The sequence below is a fragment of the Gallinula chloropus genome (genome assembly GCF_964237585.1).
Source record: "Gallinula chloropus genome assembly, chromosome: 1".
NCBI classification, from domain to species: domain Eukaryota; kingdom Metazoa; phylum Chordata; class Aves; order Gruiformes; family Rallidae; genus Gallinula; species Gallinula chloropus.
Genome location: NC_140085.1, coordinates 16,941,671 through 16,962,564, shown reverse-complemented (window position 1 = coordinate 16,962,564; position 20,894 = coordinate 16,941,671).

The following is a 20,894-nucleotide window of genomic DNA, read 5'->3' as shown; positions in this document are numbered from 1 at the left end:
AAAACTCCTAATTTCCTTTATTATAAGGTGTCTAAATATTTAGTGAACTTAAAGGAGATGGAAGAAAGACAGTGTTTGGTCCAATGCTTCTCCTGTATATGACAAATCTATGTATTCTTTAGGTGAAGCCTAGGGCTTTAGAGAAGTTTGTGTGCAAAAGACTCCACTTGAACCTTGGCTTTACTGAAATGCCACATTTATTGCACCAGCTAAAGAAATACAGAACTTGGATAAAAGCATCTGGAGGTAGTCTGTGCAATGAAGGATCAGTGTAGTAATGTAAAGAGAAGGAAAATTTCACTTGGAAGCAGCAGGTTAAGCTGTGCCTCTTAATATAGCTGAAAGTGAAATAGTATACATCGATACCCGTAAACAGAAGAACATACTGGGGAACAGCCATATGAACTTAAGAAGCACTTGCAATGCACTGAATGGACAGAGTTCCTTGGTGCAAAACTAGAGGGCTTGGAGAAGATGTAATTAAGAATTGTCTTGCTGACTGCTAGAACAAGATGGTAAGAGCCACGCTAAGGTTTTTCTTGGCCATAGTCAGTTGGCTGAAGCCAAGCTGACCTTCTCATACTGGCTGAGCTGGTTGAGTATATGCTGCTCAGCATTTGGCAGAAAGTGCCCATCCTTGCTCTATGCCAGGAGATACAGTCAGGTGGTTTGGCTGGAACATCCCTCTAAATGTATGCATAGCTCTGATCTTTCTTTTCATGCTATCCCAAGATCTTGTAAACTAGTCTCCTGCAAGGATGACCTATGCTTCAAGTAAGTACAAAGTATGGAGGTGAGAGAGGTGTATGTGTGTATCTGCACCATCTCACGTTTTCTGAACACACAAAGGATGGCTGGTCCTCAGTTTTGTACTTTTATTAGTCCACTTTCTTTTCCCTCAGCTCAAACTGATCCTGTTACTTGTAGCGAGGATCTTTGTGGTGGAGCTGACGACTGTCAAAAGTCCAGCCAATTCACACACACTGCACCTTTTCAAGTGACCTGAGTTGTGCTAAGCCTCTTCCCTTGCTTCTTTATGTTGGCACATGGGACTGAAAAGTTAAGCAGAAAGACCTTCTCTTGCTGCAAGTAAGGAGGGAAGTGGGCTGACATGGGTCATGAGAATAGGTGGTGGCAGGAGGGCAGATTTATACACACTGTTGGACTTCAGCTAGCAGTAAATTGCATTCCAGTCCTAGTAAAGCCTGTACCAAGAGGGACTGAGAGAGCTGACTCATAAATTTACCTGTACTAGCAGTACATATGCATGGGAAAGGGTGGGAGTAGCTGGTGCTTTATTTTCTCATTTTCTGGGAAGAGGGAAAACTGGTGCTACAGCCTGCTCCATGCACATAGATGTGGCCCCCCTTCACCTGGGGTCCAGAGCCAAGGGGAAGCAGGCACAGCCAAAGGCACAGTGGCAAGGTCCCCGACCCATTTAATTTAGACCCTGCTGAGCTGCAGCTGCCTTGTGGCTAGCAGAAGCAGGACTGGGCTGAGCAGCATCACCCCAGAGCTGAACAACCGCAGAGGCAATGCATCAGCACTGCTCAGGGCTAGCTCTCCATCCAACCCTGTGGCACCCCACCTTCACTCTCTCCTCCAGGCTGGCCAAGCCCAACTGGGCTTCATGCCATTGCTTCCAGCTCAGAGTCAGGGCAGCCGTGCAAGGAACAGGTATGGCTGGGGGAAAACCCACCATGTCTCAGTGCCTTTGAACTAGTTTGGGAGCGGTTGGAGGCTTTGGTGTTTGTAGGGGATCTGGAATGATGGCAGGGGAAGTGTTTTGGGGGAGATTTCAGAGGAACAAGGCTTGGAAGAGGGGGAAGGCTTTTTCTTCTGCACTCTAAAAATGTTCTCTGCACTCAGGTCCTGTTTCTGTGTCTGCCATGTGCTTGGGCAGCATCTGGGGCACTTTGTACTGATGTGATGTCTCCTAGAAAGGCTTTGAAGAAGCCTCCCCTCCTCATTCTTTGGGATGAAGGAGGAGGGCAGCCTCCGACACCCCTGTTCAGAGGAAGCAGATGTGCAGGCTGAGGAAGGTGCTGTGCCTACTTTGAGGGTGTGAACGGGGAAAGGCAGTGTACAGAAAGGTAGCCCAGCAGTGGCACACTTGGGTGATGTTTATTTGGCATCTGCCCAGTGCTCCCAGCTGTTCCCATGGGCCTTGCATGGGTTTCCAGAGGCCACTGCTTTTTTCCTGAGCACAGCAGGGCCCGATGCAAAGCTGTGTCACAGGAGCACAACGTTGGTACATCGCCAAAGCTGAACTGCAGTGCTTGAAAACCCTTTGGCAGTTTTTGGTGAGGGACTGATCCCGGGGACAGGTGTGTGAAAAATCCATATTATCTTGTGAATTTAGGAATGTGTCTTGACTTTACTCTGATGACAAACCCCATGCCTTTTGCTTTGTGAGAGTATTTCCATTGGAAATCAAAGAGATTTGAGATATATAGCTGGCTAAGCAGTCATACCTCAGAATAGGATTTGGGGATTAGCAGAGTGGATAATAAATTGAATAGTAGGAGTTAAAATCAGACTGCACTAGGAAAGAAAGCAAAGATGAGAGGTACACCCCTGGAAAGCAGTAATGCCAGAAATGACACTGGGGTTACACCGGTTAGCAAATGAGATATGTGCTTGCAATACAATGCGGCACCAAAGAGGCTGATGTGATTTCTGGACTGCATAAACAGAACTATTATGTCTTGGAGCACAGAAGTGTTTTCTACATGTTTCTGGGCATGTTTGCTTCATGTGCCTGCTCTGATTGTACCTGGGCTATTGAGTTCATTTCTGGAGAACTCGGTGCCCCAAAGATGGCAGCAAATTAGAACAAATTCAGCGGAGGAACAAAAATGATTAAGATGCTGGAGGGATTGATCTAAGAGGGAAGATTAAAGTAACTAATTACATTTAGCTTGGCCAAATGACAATTAAAAGAGAGATGTGATGACTGCCTTAAAGTGTGTGCTTAAGAATGTAAACACCAAGGAGAGAGAAAGAGCGAGGAATTGCTTAGTGCTGTCAGAGCTGTGGTTGGTTAGATGCCTGGTCTGCACTGCTGTGGGGTGGGGACGGAAGGGGGGGGGCGGGGTAAAGGACCCTAACCAGAATGGGAGGAGAAGTAACTGTAACCAAACAACAGCAGCAGACCCAACAAAAGGAAGCATGGAATGCACAGCACAGTTCCTGCTGTGAAGTGTGGCAGAGGCAAATGTACCATTCTCTGGGAAGTGATGGCAATCACTGAACCAAAGTCATGCTGGGAGATGTGCTATGAGGAGTGTCCGAAATCCTCCAGGAGAAAAGGTAAAGGACATGGTGTTATAGGCTCATAGTTTGGTCTGGATTGGAAGAGACTTCAAAGTTCATCTAGTTCCGACCCCCTGTCATGAGCAGGGACACCCTCCACCAGACCAGGTTGCCCAGAGCCCCATCCAATCTGGCCTTGAACACTGCCAGGGAGAGTGCAGCCACAGCTTCTCTGAGCAGTCTGCACCAGTGCCTTACCACTCTCACAGTTAAGAATTTAAATCTCCCCTCTTTCAGTTTAAACCCATTACCCCTTGTCTTATCACTCCGTGCCCTTGTAAACAGTCCCTCTCCAGCTTTTCCTGAGTTCCCACAGGAGTTCCCCTCTGATTTTCAGGAACTGTAGATCACTTCTCCCCTCTGCCCCAACAGCACCAGCATACCCCCCACTCACCCCTCCCACCACCCCCGCCCTCCGTGTTTCTTTTGGCAGGCTGGAGGGGGAGCAGGCAAGGGGATAGGGATAGATGACAGTAGACACTAAGTCCTGTAAGAAATACTATGAGAGCCAGTCATGTTCAGTCTAGAGGAAAGATAACTGTGGGTGGAAACCTAACTGTCTGCAAATCCATAAAGGACTGTTATAAAGAGAGAACAGGGGCCAATTATTCTTTTTAGTCACTAAGGGCAGATCTGGAAGAATGTGGGCCCTTGGCTGAAGCTGGTAAAAGCAGGATCTGTATGAAAGAGAAGCTTAAATGTCAGGTGACAAGGAGGCTAGGAGCGGCTGGGAGAACTGCTGTGAGTACAGACACCCAGGGTATAGACACTCACTTACTGGGGGGTGATGCTGGCATCAGGAAACTGATCTTGTTTCAGTAAGATTTTATACGATTTCATAGTCTGTAAAAGGCTGTTGAGTTTCTAAACAAACCAGCACTGCTGTGCTTTTTCCTTGCAGGTTATTTGTTCAGGACATATTTGTTAATGTTTCTGTTTAATCAAAGAAGAAAATATAATTATGGATCTGTTTGAATTTTGCCTGTTGCAATAGAGGGAATGCGGATGAAATGCACACTTAGAAAAGCAATGAGGAGCTAGTTCCAGCAGAGTGTGGATTAACTGTGATTTTTTTTTATTTCCCCCCTTCCTTCGGTGTGAATCTTTTTTTGAGGTATGAAATAGCTTAATTAGCTTAAAATAAAAGTCTCTGTGCAGTACAGTATCTCCTCATTTTAACAGGCACAGGAAAATATCATGAAGCGAGAGCTCTTATCGTAGTTTTTCTCATCCAGTTGTTAAAAAATTCTGCACATTTTTTTTTCATATAAAGTCAATTTTCAGATGCTAGAAAGATATTCCGTACCTGGAAATGTTAATTTCCTGATCTGCTTTTAAGACTGAGCACATTTCCAAGTGAAATGGAAAGCTGAGGGTAAGAAACAGAGCCATGAGCTGGTGCAGTATCTCAGCTGGTACCTCCAGTCTCTCTGGGTGAATGGTTCTGAGTCTTATATGAAAAACATCCTAAATTTATTATTTTGTGATAGCAGTTTGGAGGACTGTCTGTAAAATAAACACTTTAGCTTAGTTCCCTGTGTGACAGTGACTGTGTCCCAGTAACACAGCAATTTTAAGAGGGAGTTCAAAGACTGACAGGAGCCCTGGATCAGAGAAATAGGTTCTGGCTGTAAACTCAGAAGAGAACCTTTAAAGGCAAAAGCTGAAGCACTGCATGCAAGTGGGACTACCCTGTCCTGGGCTACAGGGAAGACTCATGTAGTAAAGATAGGAGGTAGGTCAGCAGGGTCTCATATCTGACATTTCCATTCATTGGCTCGTATTCAGTTAACAAATAGCTGTGGTGAATAGAGTTGTTTCCCTTCCCTGCCCCAGAAGTTTGTTCCTGCAGCAGTTCAGTGGTCTGGCAAACCCACCTTCATTGCCGGTTGAAGACTGTGTGTTAAGCTGTTGGCTGGAGTGGCTGCAACACAGGCACTTCTGCCTTGCCAGCTACAGGCAGCATGGCAGGCTGGGGTTGGACAAGTCTTAAACAGTAGCAAGATTTTTCAGAGCCCACAAGCAAGTCAATCAGCATACCTGTTCATCTGTGAGCTGGGATGATGGTCACGCACACCATACAGTTGTATTGAAAAGTTACGCTTTCTTTTGTGTTTGTGTGGGACCCTGAGACTTTTCAGCTGATGATGCCATAGAAAAATACTTACTCTTTACTTGGTCTTGACTTTCAGAGCTCTACCCTTGGCATTCTTCAGTGGTTTGGCACTTACTGAAAGAAATAAAGCAAAAGCATCGTACAGAGCAGAAAAGCACTTCACAAAGCACATTCTGATGAAGTCAGCTCCTTGAACAGCTGCAACAGCGACAGGGTAGCAGCCAGAAATACAGAAAGGGGAATATGATGGGAGATTTATTCTGGTGGATGCCAGTCTATGATGAGTCCTGCAAGATCTATGCCTAGAGAAGATCTCAGTGTTCAGTGCTTTGTTACCTGTAAGGCCATCATTCCAGACTTCCAAGCCTCCTCAGTGTTAGATTTGCAGATGTTCTGCATCAAATGGTTTTGAATACAGTAAAATCCCATGTCCTCTGTGAAAAAAAGTATGGGGTGTGTTATTTTTCCCTACATTTATCATGGCTTTTTACTTATGAATGTATTCATATATTAATTTTTGGAAGGCAGCCGCTGGGCTCATGTGCCTTGTGACTTGTCAGTGCCCATGCAGTGAGTCAACTACATGACCTGCACCTCTAGAGTCCTTAGGAGGAGCTGCACTCTTGCTGACATGCTGGGTGATGGTGAGGAACTTGGTCTGGAGCTCTCTACAGCACAGCAGAATTTCTACCTTTAAGTTAGTTTTGGAAAAATTAAAATGTTACATGTAGGTATCTAAAGAAATAAATGCACACCCACACCACCCACCCACCCCCCATACCTTCATTCTAGAAATGTGTGGTTTGCACAATACAAAATGATGAAGAAGGGTATCTCTGAGTGCCCAGGTTTGCCCCAGAGTCTGAGTGGAGTTGTGGTTTGAAACTACAAAAACTTTGCCCAAACATAATCCTTCTCCTTTGTACAGCTCCAAGAAGTGGCTATTTGGGAGCACAGAATACTCTCATGCTGGCTTAGGGACACCAGAGCTGACATAGACAGCAGTTGCTCTAAAGGTTGCATGGATAGAGTAAGCAAAGTAGGAGCCTGCACTGGATGTGCAAACTTATGCACGGATATGCCCCTGCTAGCAGCTGGCTGTCCTGTTGTGCCCCCTCTGTGCTGCAGTACCAGCTAATGAGGTTTCCTCCCGCCAAGGGCTGCGTACCTGTGCACACCCCGCCAGCCCCGCTGTGGTCTCATGTGCTGGCATTAGGAGGCACTTATATAGGACATTCTGACCTGCTTCGTGCTCGACAGACGGTAGAAGCTGATTGCTGGAGGCAGCCTTTGGTCTGCCTGCAGATTGGCTTCAGGGATTACATACAGGGAAGTGTGGGCCATTAGAGCTGCAGCCTTGATGTACCACAGTTCTGTGTGACTTCGCAGTGCTCGAGAAGCATGAACTACATCCTATGGGATCCTTGCAGCAGTGTGTTGTCATTTCTGAAGATGACCCTCAACATACCCACTTGTCTGTAGCTTGCAGCAGGAACCAAAGTACATAAGCTGTGTCTTTCCTGTAGCCCATTTCTGCTGCTGTTACTATCCATTGACAACATTTTTCCTGTGCGGTGCTGCAGGTCGGAAAGGCTGATGGCACCTCAGGTGAATTGCTGTATGTTGATGTATTTACTTTACCTGTTGCTTCGTAGGAGCCTGAGATCTAGGCACTGAGGTTTTAACGGCTCCCTGCCAATCAGATTAATTATTTAGCAGCATTAGGTTCTGGGCATCACATTCCTGACAGTTTATTTCATGCATCATTTGCCATAAACGTTGGGAGATTTTTAGCTGCTGCTTGCAAAGTAACTCCCTCTTCACTTTCTCTTCCATCCTTATCTCCTCTTTTCACCATCCCTCTCACTCTTCACTTCTGTTCTTGTTCTTACTCTCTCTGCACTGCTGTTTTCTTCCCTTGGTTCTTCCCCTCTTTCTGATCACTGTTCACTGGTTTGTGGTGGTATTCATTGCCCCTGGAATGGTCATCAGCCTGTATGGAGGAGTGGAGGCACTGACTGCATCTAACCAAGTGTTCCTATCTCCTTGAAAAAGCACATGCCAGAGGAAGGCACAGGCCAATGGCCTCTTTGGGAAGTGGGTGCTCCTTGAGTTGGGGAAGCACCCCGAGAATAAGGAAAGGGAAAGCATCTCTGTCGTCCCTCTTTACCACACAGCTCATCTGTCTGCAAGCACTATCTGTCTTGCTCTTGTCACGTGCAACAGCTGCTCTGGGACTGTGACTATGGGGCAGCCTTTTTCCTTTTAGTGCTTTTTTGAGCAAAATCTTTTCACAAGAAGAGGATATGGTCTGAGCCATCCAGCTGGAAGTATGATCACATTCATCCTCATGGTGTCCTTGTCTCATCAGCTGTGGGCTTGCAGCAGAGTTCTGTGTCTCCACAACTGGCTGATACCACCAGTGCTGGGATAAGGCCCATCAAAACCAAAAATCAGAAGACTGCATTAAAAAAAAAACAAACCAACCCAAAAAAAAACATGGGGAGGTTTCAATATGTGATGGTATTTTCTGTACTGGTGGTGGATTGTCTCCTGGGACACAGCAAACAGTGCAGAAGTGTCAAAGACCTACCTGTGCTTCCTCAGTGTGCTGGACAACAGAAGGTTTCATTTGTACAAAGTACAATTGTCTAGTGACCGTCCAAGTTTTCAGGCATGATGTCTTAAAGACATCTTCTTGCCCAGGTGGCCAAGAAGGCTAATGGCATCTTGGCATTTATCAGAAATATTGTGGCCAGCAGGTCCAGGGAAGTGATTGTGCCCCTGTACTCGGCATTGGTGAGGCTGCATCTCGCATAATGTGTTCGGTTTTGGGTCCCTCACTATAAGAAAGACATTGAGGTCCTGGACCGTGCCCAGAGAAGGGCAGCCAGGCTGGTGAAGGGTTTGGAGAGCAAATCTTACGAGGAGAGGCTGAGGGAACTGGGGTTGTTTAGGCTGGAGAGGAGGATGATGAGGGGGAACCTTATTGCCGCCTACAGGTAGATGAAAGGAGTTTGTAGAGAGATGGGTGTTGATCTCTTCATCTAAGGTGATAGAACGAGTGGAAATGGGCTCAAGCTGCACCAGGGCAGGTTTAGATTAGATGTTAGGAAAAAATTCTTCGCCGAATGGTGTTCTTTTTTATGATGAACTAGATGATCTTTAAAGTCCCTTCCAACGCAAACCATTTAGTGGTTCTATGGCCCTTTAAGGAGCTGTGAAATAAGAATGATCACCGGTAGCAGTAGCGGTTCTGGGCTGAGACTGGGATGAGGAGGATAAAGTCTCCTGGGCTAGTGAGATCTGTAGGCAGGCTGGCATACAGCATGTTTTATGTTGCAGAGCCTTCTCTAGAGCTTGTTCTTCTTTCACCCATTGCTTGCAATGATTTGATGCTATTTGCTTTAAGCTGTGGTCAGATGGTTTGACCCTTCACTACCCTGCTCCCTTGGCTGTTTGGTATGTGCATTTTCCCCCCTGCTATTGCTCCAAACATGCTGCCTGCCTGAATGTGTTGTTGCAGTCCCAGAGGGAGCTTGTGGATTTCACTTCCTCTTCGCCTTGTGTGAGTGCTACTCCTCATTCTTGTTGTCTCACATCTCATACTCAGCCCCAGGTGCTCCAGTGGTCCTGCACTATCAGTCCAGATACTGGTTAGTGCCAAGGCCAGGTTTTCCAAGGGGGCTTTTCTCCCTGCTGTGACAGGTCTCAAGCTGTCTCATGAAACTTCACCCTCTTCATATATCTTTTGGCATGGGGCATATCCTCTGTTCACACCATCATTGTTGTTGCATTGTGGGCTTGAGGACATGAGGGAGACAGAACTATCTCCTCATGGTGAGTGCCAAAGTGATGTTTGGAGATGTGTTTTTGCTTTAAAAGTTGGGATGTGTGAGCTTGTGAATGAGATTTTTGCTTATGAGTGAAATTGAAGGGCTTTAGGTGAAGGGGAGAGTCAGGTCACAGTGGCTAGAGAAAAGTGCTCTTTTTTTGCTCTGCCACAATAGGCACTAAAGCATTTTTGGCTGGGACTTGGCTAAGACTTTGCTGGGATGGGATATGGCAGGCCAGGCTGTTTGAAGCAGGACGGGGACAATTGGGAAGCTGCTTCAGCAGAGATAATGAGTGAAAGACACCTGTAAATTCCATAAAGTAGTATAGCTAGTGACGGGGAAATCAGCATGCTTAATATCTTGTTTTATTTCTCTCTCTTCCCCCTCCCCCATTGCTGTAGGCCCCTCCAGTCCATTCCCCTGCATCTAGTGGCTTATTTCCCTACAGATGTCACCTTGGCAGTAACTCACATCTTAGCATCTCCCTTGGGGAATTTGTGCACTGCCTGAATGCTTTCCCTAATGTCAGGGCACCTGATTTTTTTTTCTTTTTTCTTTTGTATGTATACTTCTAGGCAATTGCTTTTTACAAATACATTACAAAATCAGCAGTGGGGGAAGCTGTAAGGCAGGTGGATCTGGAGAGCTACATGGCAGGCTGCCCAGAGGGGCTGCACAGCTTGCCCACCAACTCACCTCAGTTCTAGGGCCAGGAACTCAGCCATGGTCTGATATGTCCTCTGATCTCTTTAATTATAAATGGAGGAGTGATAAATGAGTATTGCTTTTAGTCTTATGGAAGTATCTCTGGCCTCTGGATAGGGTGGTGACAGGACTGTGCTAGGAATATAGTCAGGGAGGTGGTTTAGCGTCCCTGAAGCTTTGCAGGCTCAGAAGATAAAGTACAAACAAGAGGAAGGGGATCCCAGAGCAACACAGGGGCAATGTAGTCAGGTGATAATGCAGACATGTCTTGTTTGTTCCAGATTTTGCCTCTCTCTCCCCTGAGACAAATATCACAGGGATGGTGGCAAGAGGCTGCTCTCTGGATGTGTGTTGTGTTTATAGATCACGACCTCCCTCCTGTGGCATCCAGTGCCTCACAAAGGTGTTCACACCTGTGAAAAGTAGGTTTAAAAAGCTGCCACATCAGATCAGAGGGGCTTTACACCCCTCTGGCATAGGTGTAGTGGAAACACATAGTGCAAAGGCCTTGGGCAGCTTCATGTATATAAATGTATAATTGATGCAGCTGCATCTGGCTTGGAAATGAGGTCCTGTCATGGTGTCATCCTGACAGGCCACCAAAGCAGGAGCTGTGTCAGACAGGCTTTGTAGGAAGCCAGCATGGCATATAAGGGCTAATTTTATTTTATTTTTTTTAATTGAAACTGGTGACCACGTGAGGCTGTGGTTCAGCCCTTTGGCCCAGACCTGGTTTGGAGGGGTGTTAAAACTGTGTTGAAAAGGAGAAGCAAGGAAATCCCAACGTGAATGTAGCCCCAGGAAGCTCTAGGGGGACAAGTGGTGTCCTGGAGGCAAACTTTGGAAAGGCAGTTCAGTGTAGACAACTTGGTTTACTTTCTCTACTTCATTTTAAGGACGGGTGATATTTACAGCATATAATCTTTAGCTGTTTAGGATGTCAATATTGGTACTATCATATACAAACAAGGATGAGATGTAGCTAAAGACTGTGGCATGTGGCTAACTGAATGCTGGTTGGTTGTATGTTCTCTGTAACCTCAGGGCTGTCCAAAAGCCTTTCACAAACTGAGACTGGCATCTCAGTGCTGCTCTACAACACTTGAGGATGCCCAGTGTGGAAACAACCCTGACACTATAACCATTAACCTCCGACCACTGAGGCTTAGTGGTGCCTCTGCCTACACTTCAGGAACAACTCTCAGGAGGGAGGGCAGCTGCTCTCTGCCAGGCTCTGACCTTATGTGTGACAGTAAGTTTTGGATTTCTGCCTCAGAAGCTGATGTCCTACAAGGACCAGCCTGGATGTAAAAGGGACACAATTTGAATGTTGCCTCCACCTTCCTTCAACACACACACCCCCCTCACCCCTTTGTTTTTTGTTCCCCAAGGATGTTTTCTTGTTTTCTGGAATATAGGAATTTAATGTCTTTAGGTGGCATTTCAGGTCTGACAGGAAAGGGATAACTGGCTGTTCTGCAAAGAGCTCTTGGATCTGTTGGTCCAAGATTAGACAGAGTGCATTTATACTATTTTTTTGTATATAAACAGCAATAATGAATACATATTTATACCCAAATAAATAAGTGTATATAGTGTGTGTATATATATTAAAAATACATAAATGGATCTTCATTTTATTTTATTCTTAATTCTGAAGTGGGGACACACTAGTCTTTCAACACTGCTCTATGGCAGTGTAACTCAGGAACTGAAAGAAGAATTTGAGTTGAGGTGAACTACAACATCTTTTCGCTTGACTCCAGGACTAGTTCAGTTTTTTCTGCCTCTGGTCAACAAAATAATCGCCAAAACAAAGGAATTGCTCTCGATAAACTTGTTGATGGCAACAGATACCCTGTGGCTCTTAGCACCCCTCAAAAGCTCCTTGTGTTTCTCCACAGGTCTCGCTCAGGTGCTCAGCAGGCACAGCACAGCGTACTTGCGAAGTCCAACATGATCACTGGGCAACAAACTGCAAGCAGGTTTTCCAGGAGGGGAGATGTTCAGGGATAGGAACTTAGTTTTAGTCTGAAATTAGTGGCAAAATTCCTTCTTTCTGCCTGCAGATACCGGGAAGCTACAGGTTTGGAGGAATCAGTAAAAGGGAACTGTGGTGAAACTGCCAAAGGTGTTAGTGTCCTCTCTTGGCTCCCTGGGCTTGTAGGTTTTGCATATGTGGAGCACTTTCATTCATGGCATGGCTGATGATGGGGCGCTCAGAAGTCCTGAGGACTTCTCCTGCAGGAATCCCAGATTTCTGGTACCTCTGGTACTATGATACTATAGCTTCACCCAGGACTTTCAGGTTCTTTAGGCTTCTTTTTTTTTTTTTTTTCTTTTTTTTAATTTTTTTAAAGGAAGTTACCAGGCCTCCCAGGACTTTCTGGCCTGGTGACTCTGGTCTGTTTAAACCCAACATGTGCGGGTCTTCACTGCTGAGACTGCAAGGATATCTATTTTGAAGTTCTGCAAGTGATTTAAGACAGAACTGGACTTTACCTTTCATTATACAAGAGGTGATGGAACCAGACTCCCTGGATCCATGTCAGACCCACAGGGTAGATCTCTTGATGAAACAGAACATTTCCTGGCCTAGATTAAAATTGCCAGATGGATGAGGCCTGGTGCTCAGAAGAGGTGCACCTCCAGCACAGCCCCCGGAGGCTGGGTGTCCACTGCAGCTCTGCCTTGGTCTCCAAAGCTCTGCATTGCTCTTGCTCTTCCTTGCCAGTAAGGAAGCTGTTTTGGAGTAGGTGAAAATGTGTCGCAAGTTGAGATATTTTCATGAGAATAATCTTAACAAACTGGCATTTGCTGACAACATGTTGTTTCATCAGAAACTACTGATCAGCAGTATTTTTGCAGTTTGAGTCAATGAGGCAAAGTCGATATTGAATATCGGGGATTTTACTTGGAAACCAACAACTATTTATGGTATTACAGCAATTCCTTTCTCTCTGCTCCTAGCTAAACTAGGATTTATTGTCCTGAAGATCTTGGACGTACAGGTTTTAATACACTCTCTTGGGATCATGCGAATAATGTTGGGTATGATCTCACAAGAAGACACTGCTGCCTTCAGGGAAGTGCAATGGAAAGCAAGAATAATAATCTCAGCTCCTGTAGCTTCTATCACTTGAGAGCCAAAAGTACTTTAAATACCATAAATAATTAAACCTTCTAACTCTATGAAAGAGAGAAGATGCATCTCCATCTTTCTGATGAGGGGAATAAGGCAAAGGGGGAGGAGGAAAACAATGGTGTTTATACTTTTAAAGAATGCTTATTGATTTTATACGGTGGTATAAGGGATTAGAACAATACTTCACTTGTAGTTTACTCCCTCCATGCTTTGAAGATTTAAAACCAGATACCTAACAGTGTGAATACAAATGAGCTAGGAGGTACCAAGGATGGAGCAAAAAATGTAACAGTGCTTAAAGTGAGGAGCGGAATGAATGTGGGAGCCATGAAGCACTAGAAAAAGGCTTAGAGATAAATGATGGATGGACAAAGATGAGAAGGGTGATAGGGTGTATGTTGTAGCTTGAAGGAAGTTCATGGTGGAATACTGAAATTCTGGAATTTTTTTTTTTATGAAACCCTTTTCTACTGCTTTAAAAGTGTACACTAACCTTAAAGTGTAAGTAACTCATGGCTACGCTTTGTCCATAGGATTGGGTTTTTATTTACCAGTAGTATATTCTTTATTGTCACAATTGTCTGGGTTTGCTCGTTTCACTTTCTTACCCTACTATAAAACTAATGTTTTTTTTTTTTCTCCATCTGCAAATGTAAGCTTCTAGTGACTTCTGTGTAAATGAGATGTAGCCCAAAGGGTCTGAGCTGCAACCCAAGGAAGCCAGTGGTGGACATGGGCTGGTAGGAGGCATAGGCTTATATGTCCTCATATGTGTTGGCTGGCACATGGAGAAATGAACATTTAGGTAAGCTACTGGGAAAGGTGGCTGAAGCAGACAACAGGAATGAATTTGAGAGGCTGGAGAAAACAGTAGAGGAAAAAAATTGCATGGAAATGGCATTCAGCTGAGACAAATCTAATGTGTTTGCTTGTGCTGGATCAGGCTTTTCCATCCCTGACCCCAAAGCATCAACAGCCAGTGCCTAGCTGTTGTCCAGATGTGGCTTTGCCTGTGTGTGTTTCCATCACTGCAGCTCTAGAAAGATGATCGAATGCTGAGAAGAGGGAGAGGTCAGCAGCTGCTGGGCTGGGTCCCTCCAGCTGGGAAACCTTTCTGGATGCTACTGATTGAAGGTCTCAGTAAGACGAATTGGCCCTGACCTGTCATACAATTGCAGGCACAGCATGGTCTGGTGCACAGCACTAATGTACTGTGAAAGCATATTGTATCCAGCGGCTTGATGGCTGATGCCGTACTGGTTATTGAACTCCGGGAGAGAAAGACAGAAAAAGGGAAGGATGTGGGGTGGGGAGACTAAAGAGGGAAGTGAGAATTAAAATGGGACAACAAAAACAAATGTACTGATCTGCAGTTGTCAATTTTCTCTTCATCCTAGCTTTAGTATGTATTGTAAGGATCGGGTTTTTTCTAAAAGTATGAGTGTGTTTTGGGGTGTTTCTGGGTGGGAAGTGTACAACTCCAGACATCTTGAATGGCACTCTTTTGGTGTCACATGTTGGGTTTCCCATGTTTCTACTTCTAGGTAGCTTTTTTTTTTCCTGTTTAACTACTGATAACAGGAACATGAAAGTCCCTTACTGAGGATCAGAGTGAGGAAAAGGGAACAGGGAATTACGAGGAATGAGACTCACAACAAGGTTTTCTGAGTACTTATCCATCCTTCTTAGTGGCCTGACCAGAGCCAGGTTTTGACCCCTCTTGGCTCTGAGTGTCTGTGGCATGCATTTTTGCCCATGCTAAAAAAACCTCTTGGATCCTCCCACTTCTAGATTAATTCCCTGGCTCATTTCACAAGCAAGGCTGTTGTACAGATCCCTTGGTGACTAAACCCTGTTTTCCAAAATGCTGCATACTGGTGGAAATCAAGAAGTCACAAGGCTCCTGAGGGATGCTGGCAGCTTACAAACTATGGCCCTTTAATGTCTGTAGCATTGTGGCTTTGCCCTGGACCAGCTCATAGGATCTATCTCTCTCACTCCACCCTGCTGGCTTTACTTAGTTGCTCCTTTACCTTCCCTTGCATCTTGGTGTTTCAGGCATCAAGCCTTCTTCTCTGCCATTCCTGGTGTCTGTAACACCTTTATGAGGGTTTGGTTTGGTCTGGTGAATTCTGACATTCTGCTTAGGGCTGTTCAAGTTTTGCTATAGCAGTGCCACAATGAGCAGAGGCAGTGCAGTGAGTTTCTCCTAGCTTGCCCTTGCTTCATGGGCTGTAAGACTGCGATGTGCACCTGTGAAGATCTTTCCTAAGGGATAGGCAGGTTTATGTTTTAAAGCTTTGTCCCCTGTCATATATTACAGCTGAGGAGACTGGCAGAAAACCGGATGGCTGTATCCTGAGTGCAGATGCAGTTTAAGGCTGTCTCCCTTTGGTTCAGATGCCCTTTTTTGTATTCTCAGTATTGTAGAAGAAAGAATCACTCAATTTCTGCCTAAAAAAGAAAAAGCATATTTTCTTTCCCAATTGTGGTATGTTTTAAAAAACCTTTGTAATTTGTTTTTTACAGTGTTTACATCTGGCATCCAAAGAATTTAAGACTGTCTCTTGATGTGAGACTTTGAGTAACCCATGGGATTTCAGCACCAGCATGGCGTTTGGCAGCTGCCTTCAGGAGAGACAGTCTCTGCCTGCTCTGTTTTTCCTTTAAGGAGGTGATGCAGGTACTGAGTGAGGTGCAAGAAAGAGTCCAGGGAATGGGAAAGTCCTTCCACCCTTGGAAGTAAAAATTCTCATAAATTCAGTGTCACAGTCTGCCGGTACACAAAATGCAGAGCTGATTGCAGTTGTATAGACAACCTCAAATTAATACAGCAAGTAATGAGAAATGCAGAGGATATTCTTCTCCCAATACATTCAACTGAAGTTAAATGTGTGTTTCTCAGGGATATTAGGGAATCGGAGATAATTATGTCCCGTTTTTTGAAATCACAGTCTTGAAAGTGTTCATGTTAATAATGTGCTGGTGATTTCTGCTTGGAAATGTAACCTGTAAGTGGAAAATTTAAGAAAGGAAGGAAGTGATTGCAGCATGGATTACCAAATTGTTCCAGTTTGTTTTAATTGGCAAAATTGGTGTTGCTCTGGTGCAGTGTTCTGCTGCCTGTTAAACCTATTCTTGTACTGCAGGAAGCAAAGCTGCTGTCAGCCATACTGAAATCCCTTTGGGGGTGGAGGGCGTGTGTGCAAGTGACACATCCCTTGCTTTGGATAATCTCCCTCTGAACCTGGATCCAGTTCTGAGATGGGGCAAACAGCAGTCAGAACTGGGAAATGGTGCACATCATATAAGCTTTGAAACCCTTGTTTCAAATGGAGCATGCATGGAGTGACAGCTGTGGCAAGTGAACCCTCCAGGTGGTCAGGGTATTTCGGTCTCTGGCAGGGAGGGCCTGTCTCATCCCTCTAAACTTGTCCAAGTGGGATGCTGGGGGGAGGTGAGATCCTGGCAGGGGAACGGTGGTTGTCTCTGCCAGGCTCGCAGAGAGAGATGGCCGTGCCAAGCCTTTATGCCCTGGCATTTAGAAGTTGGCACTGGGCAATGCCAGACTGACCTGCTGTCTCACTTAATGGCTTTTGTGTGTGCGACACTGACTCCCGCAGCTCTGCACGTGTGTGCCAGCCTGGGTAAGCAGGTCAGACTTGCCTCTGGTCTCTCTTGCCCAGCTGTTACCTACATCTTCCCCTGTTCATCCTGCTGAGAACCCAAGGGGACTCAACTTACTAGGAGGGATGAACACAGCTGAACTTCTGCTGCAGCAGAGGAAAGTCCCAAGGGGTGATCAGATAACCATCTACAAGCATTTTCAGGGTGGAAATGGTGAGTTGAGAGGGAGAAATTGTTCAGGCTGAATGAAGGAGATATTATTGAAGTAACAGGATAGCTGAGCAAAGGGAAAATTTAGGCTGAGTTTAGGGAAACATTTCTAAATGTGAGCCTCAGAGCCATCTCCTAGCAGTTGTAATCCTATTGTTTAAGTTTCTTCAGAGCAGGTAGCGTGATAAAGCAAATGCCATAGACAGCAATCCTGAAGTGTCTGGGGGAAGGGCTAGACTATTAAGCAGAGGATTTTAATTTGTAATTTCCATGAATCACTTGGTGTTGGTCTCAACAGAAGCTTGCAGGCTGAGGCTGTATCAGCTATCACCCGTGATATGTAAAATATGTGGGTGGGAAGAAGTGGGAAGGACAGTTGGAACTTACCCTTGGGCAAGCTTACAATAATGAGACATAGTTCTTCATCTTTTGGGAATGATATGGGTCTAATTGATGATCAAAGCATTCTTTGTATCGCCTTAAGTGTAGGGAGAGAATTGCTCTTCTCCTTTGTGTGGGGCAGAAAAAGGGGAAGCACTTTGTCACTTTACCCTTGGATGAACCTCTTGGCTAGACAGAGGCAAACTAGCCATCAGAAATGGGAAAGAATGAATATGTTATACTTAGGATGATTCTGACACTGCCCAAGCCAGAGAGGAGTTTATACCTGGTGTTATAAAGGAAGAAGGGCTTGAAAGAAAAGAAGTAGGGAGCAGAATTAAACATATATGCTACTTTCCTCCCAGTGCTAATGGAAGAAAAACTAACAGTGAGGTAATGAGAGAGCTCAAAAGGCTTTGAAGGCTTTGGCTGGGGGTATGTGATGCATTCCCCAAAAGAAAAAGGCTGACTTGGGACAAAAAAGGAAAAAGAAGTAGCACTTTGATAGACTGAAATGAGTCTGTAGGACACCACAGGCATGGACAAAATTACATGCTGGAGAGAGAGTGGTTGTGAAAAACAGACAGAAGACCTGCCCAAGAGGCCTTGGAGAAATGTTTCTATCACTGTCATTTATATATCAGAATGAGAATATAGGTGATGTTCAAAGCTAGTTAAAATAAACTAAACTGCACAAGTTTTCATTAAAAACTACTGAAATGCCCCTGGGGGGTTATTTACTCAGAGTCACCATCACAGACCATTTTGGTCCAGGTGATGGATTGCTCTTGCATTCATCACTGTGAGTGGCACTTTCTGATGTCTCTAGTCTGCCATCTCTCTACTCTGAATGTATGGAGATTTTCCTGCAGCATCATTCATTCTGTTTATCAGCACCTGAAGTGTGAAGGCACTTCCAAGACACATCCATCGTGCCCTAGATCCATCCCCCTCTTCTTTGTCTCTGTTTACAAAATTCCTGGAACAACAGGGCTGTGAGCAAGAAGATGATTTATGGACACTTCTGTTACCTACCTGGTAAACAGTAATATGGGGAACAGCAGCACAAGAGTTGTCAGCTTACAAATAGCCTGAGATGAAGATGTGGCAGGACAACAGTTAAAGCATGTTAGAACATGAGGAATGCTTCTACAGAGGTATACAATATGTATGTGTCTGGACTGGGGAGATGGCAGTAACCATGAGAATTTGGGGTTGCCCTAAGATGAAATTGGGTTGCCAAAAATCAGGGAGTTTGAGAAACTTATGTGTAAATTATGTCCCAACTCTTAGGAGTAAGAGTTTATGTGTCTGTAAACAGTCCTGCCCCTTTCTTCGCATGGGTCTTACCTCCTGTAGTTGTAAGGCAGGTAGTAGACAGAGAGATTAAATATGCACCAGTCTTCTGTGGTTGATAAACACAGAGCTAGTATTGTTCTTTGTTGTTCTGGACATACAGGTTATTTCTTTGTAAGACAGCCCAGTACCATGTCTAGTGCAACGTTACTTTCCCTACAGCTTCTTCTAGTGCACTTGCTGTTTATTCCCTGGTGGTATGTTGGATACCAGGCACAAAGCACCTTCCAGCTTTCTTTGTAGAGTGTCTACATGGTCTCATGGGAGACAGATTCCTTCTTACCTCCAACTAGCCCTGAAACACAAGGTTTGCTTTTTGATTCATTGTCTGATACTGCCTGAACTGTCTTAAGATGAGCAAATGCTGAATGAAGGTAACACTGATGGCTAACATTGGGGCTAGCAAGACATCTGACTCCAGATAGTAGCGGGACTGAGAGCGGTGGTGAGTCCCAGAGTTGGGCTAGTGATCAGGGATGACAGTAGGGTTGGAAATTGCAGTAGGTGCTGATGTAAAATTAGATGTTGAATTCTGATTCTGTGGCTTGACACCCTCTAACCAGTGCTTGGACCTCGAGATCCCAGTGACCAGAGCCCAGAAACCATGGGGATATGAACTTCCCCATGGCCCACCAGGATAGTACAGGAGAAAGATGCTGGAAATAGCTAATGGTCTTCCTCCTCCAGTATGGAGCCAATGTCCCTGTGAAGTTCCCTTTGCTGGTGGCTAGTGCATGCTGATCAGCCTCTTGTCCCAAGCATCAGCTTCCTCTGAATTAGGAAAGATGCCTTCAAGACAGATTTTTGTCTGGGACTGTGCTATTATAGGACTTCCTTTCCTCTTGTTGTCTTAATTCTGGAGATAGGGTTTTGGGGACCTGCAGATACCTTCCCAAGGGGCTGTTGTGCACACTGCCCAGCTGGCACAATTGCAGCAGAATTGGCACACAAAACAACTGCCCCGAGACTCCTGGGACCAGCCCATGTTCTGCCTCAGTTTAACTGACCCGAAGATTGCCTAGCTTTGCTGTACACTGCCTGAGCAGTACTTTATTTACAGTTAGCCTGGTTGAATGCACAGTGACCTATTTGTGTACTTTCTGTAGTTTGAAATATTGTCCAGAAATACGTCTAAATGCTGAGCTGTATTTTGCCTGTGCAGCCTAATAATTTTCTATTAATACTTATCTTAGATCTGATCCACATAAAAATGCAGTGTCAAATAAGGTTCTCATGATATTTTTAAGCAAGCTAACCTTTGGTCCTGGCCAAATTCCAATCTGAATAATTACTGTCTGACTACCTACATTCCTCTTGCATTTTCAATTGGAGAAGTTAGCTTTCCCTTTCCATTTTAACAGTGATTGTGTAACATTGCTCTGCAGCGCTAAGTAGATGCTGCATTTCTCTACAGTGGTGGATATGTTTTATTGGTAAGTAAAATGAGATTACAGAGGTATAATGGTTTTACAGGCATGTTTATACCTAAATATAGATATGTCTGTAAAACCACTTTGTCTAATGGCCCTGTCATATATTATCTTCTAGGGAGTAAGGGATGATATAATATTGTGGAGTAATGTGTACAGGACAATATAATATTGTGGAGTAACAGGTACAGGATTTTACTTTTCAGACTGGAGTTTGGGAGTTGCTAACTTTTTTTCTATGATTTTGCCACTCCAAGCACTGTGTGGATCCATACCCCCAAGGGAAAAACTTGCTCGTGTAAAATACTTTGTAACATACTGGCACATTTTAAAAAATCATTCTTGGCTGGTGATATTAGACTCTAGCAATAATAAAGATACTTAAAACAATTAAGGGCAAATGCTCTGTTTTACAACTGCAGCCTTGTCAGGTGCTTGTGAATTTCTCCATGTGTGAATTTCTCTATTTCTCTTCTTCACTGGAAACAAGCACACCCCTAAGGAGGAGGTCTGCACACTGCCTTCAGTGCTTCCTCGATTGGTTGCCTCAACCTTCTGCATTTGAACACTGTAGAAATAAGTCGATAAAACTTGCTGCTGTGTATGCAAAAACACACTTCCATAATAGTTCTGGGGCCGTGTTTATCTGTGCTGGTTTACCTCTGCCTCCCCTCTAGCACACATTCAAAATGGGCTTGTAGTGATCTAGACCAGAGGAGGAAAGAGAGATGGGGTTGGTGCTTGGACATTTGTCCCTTTCTCCAGCAGCCAGC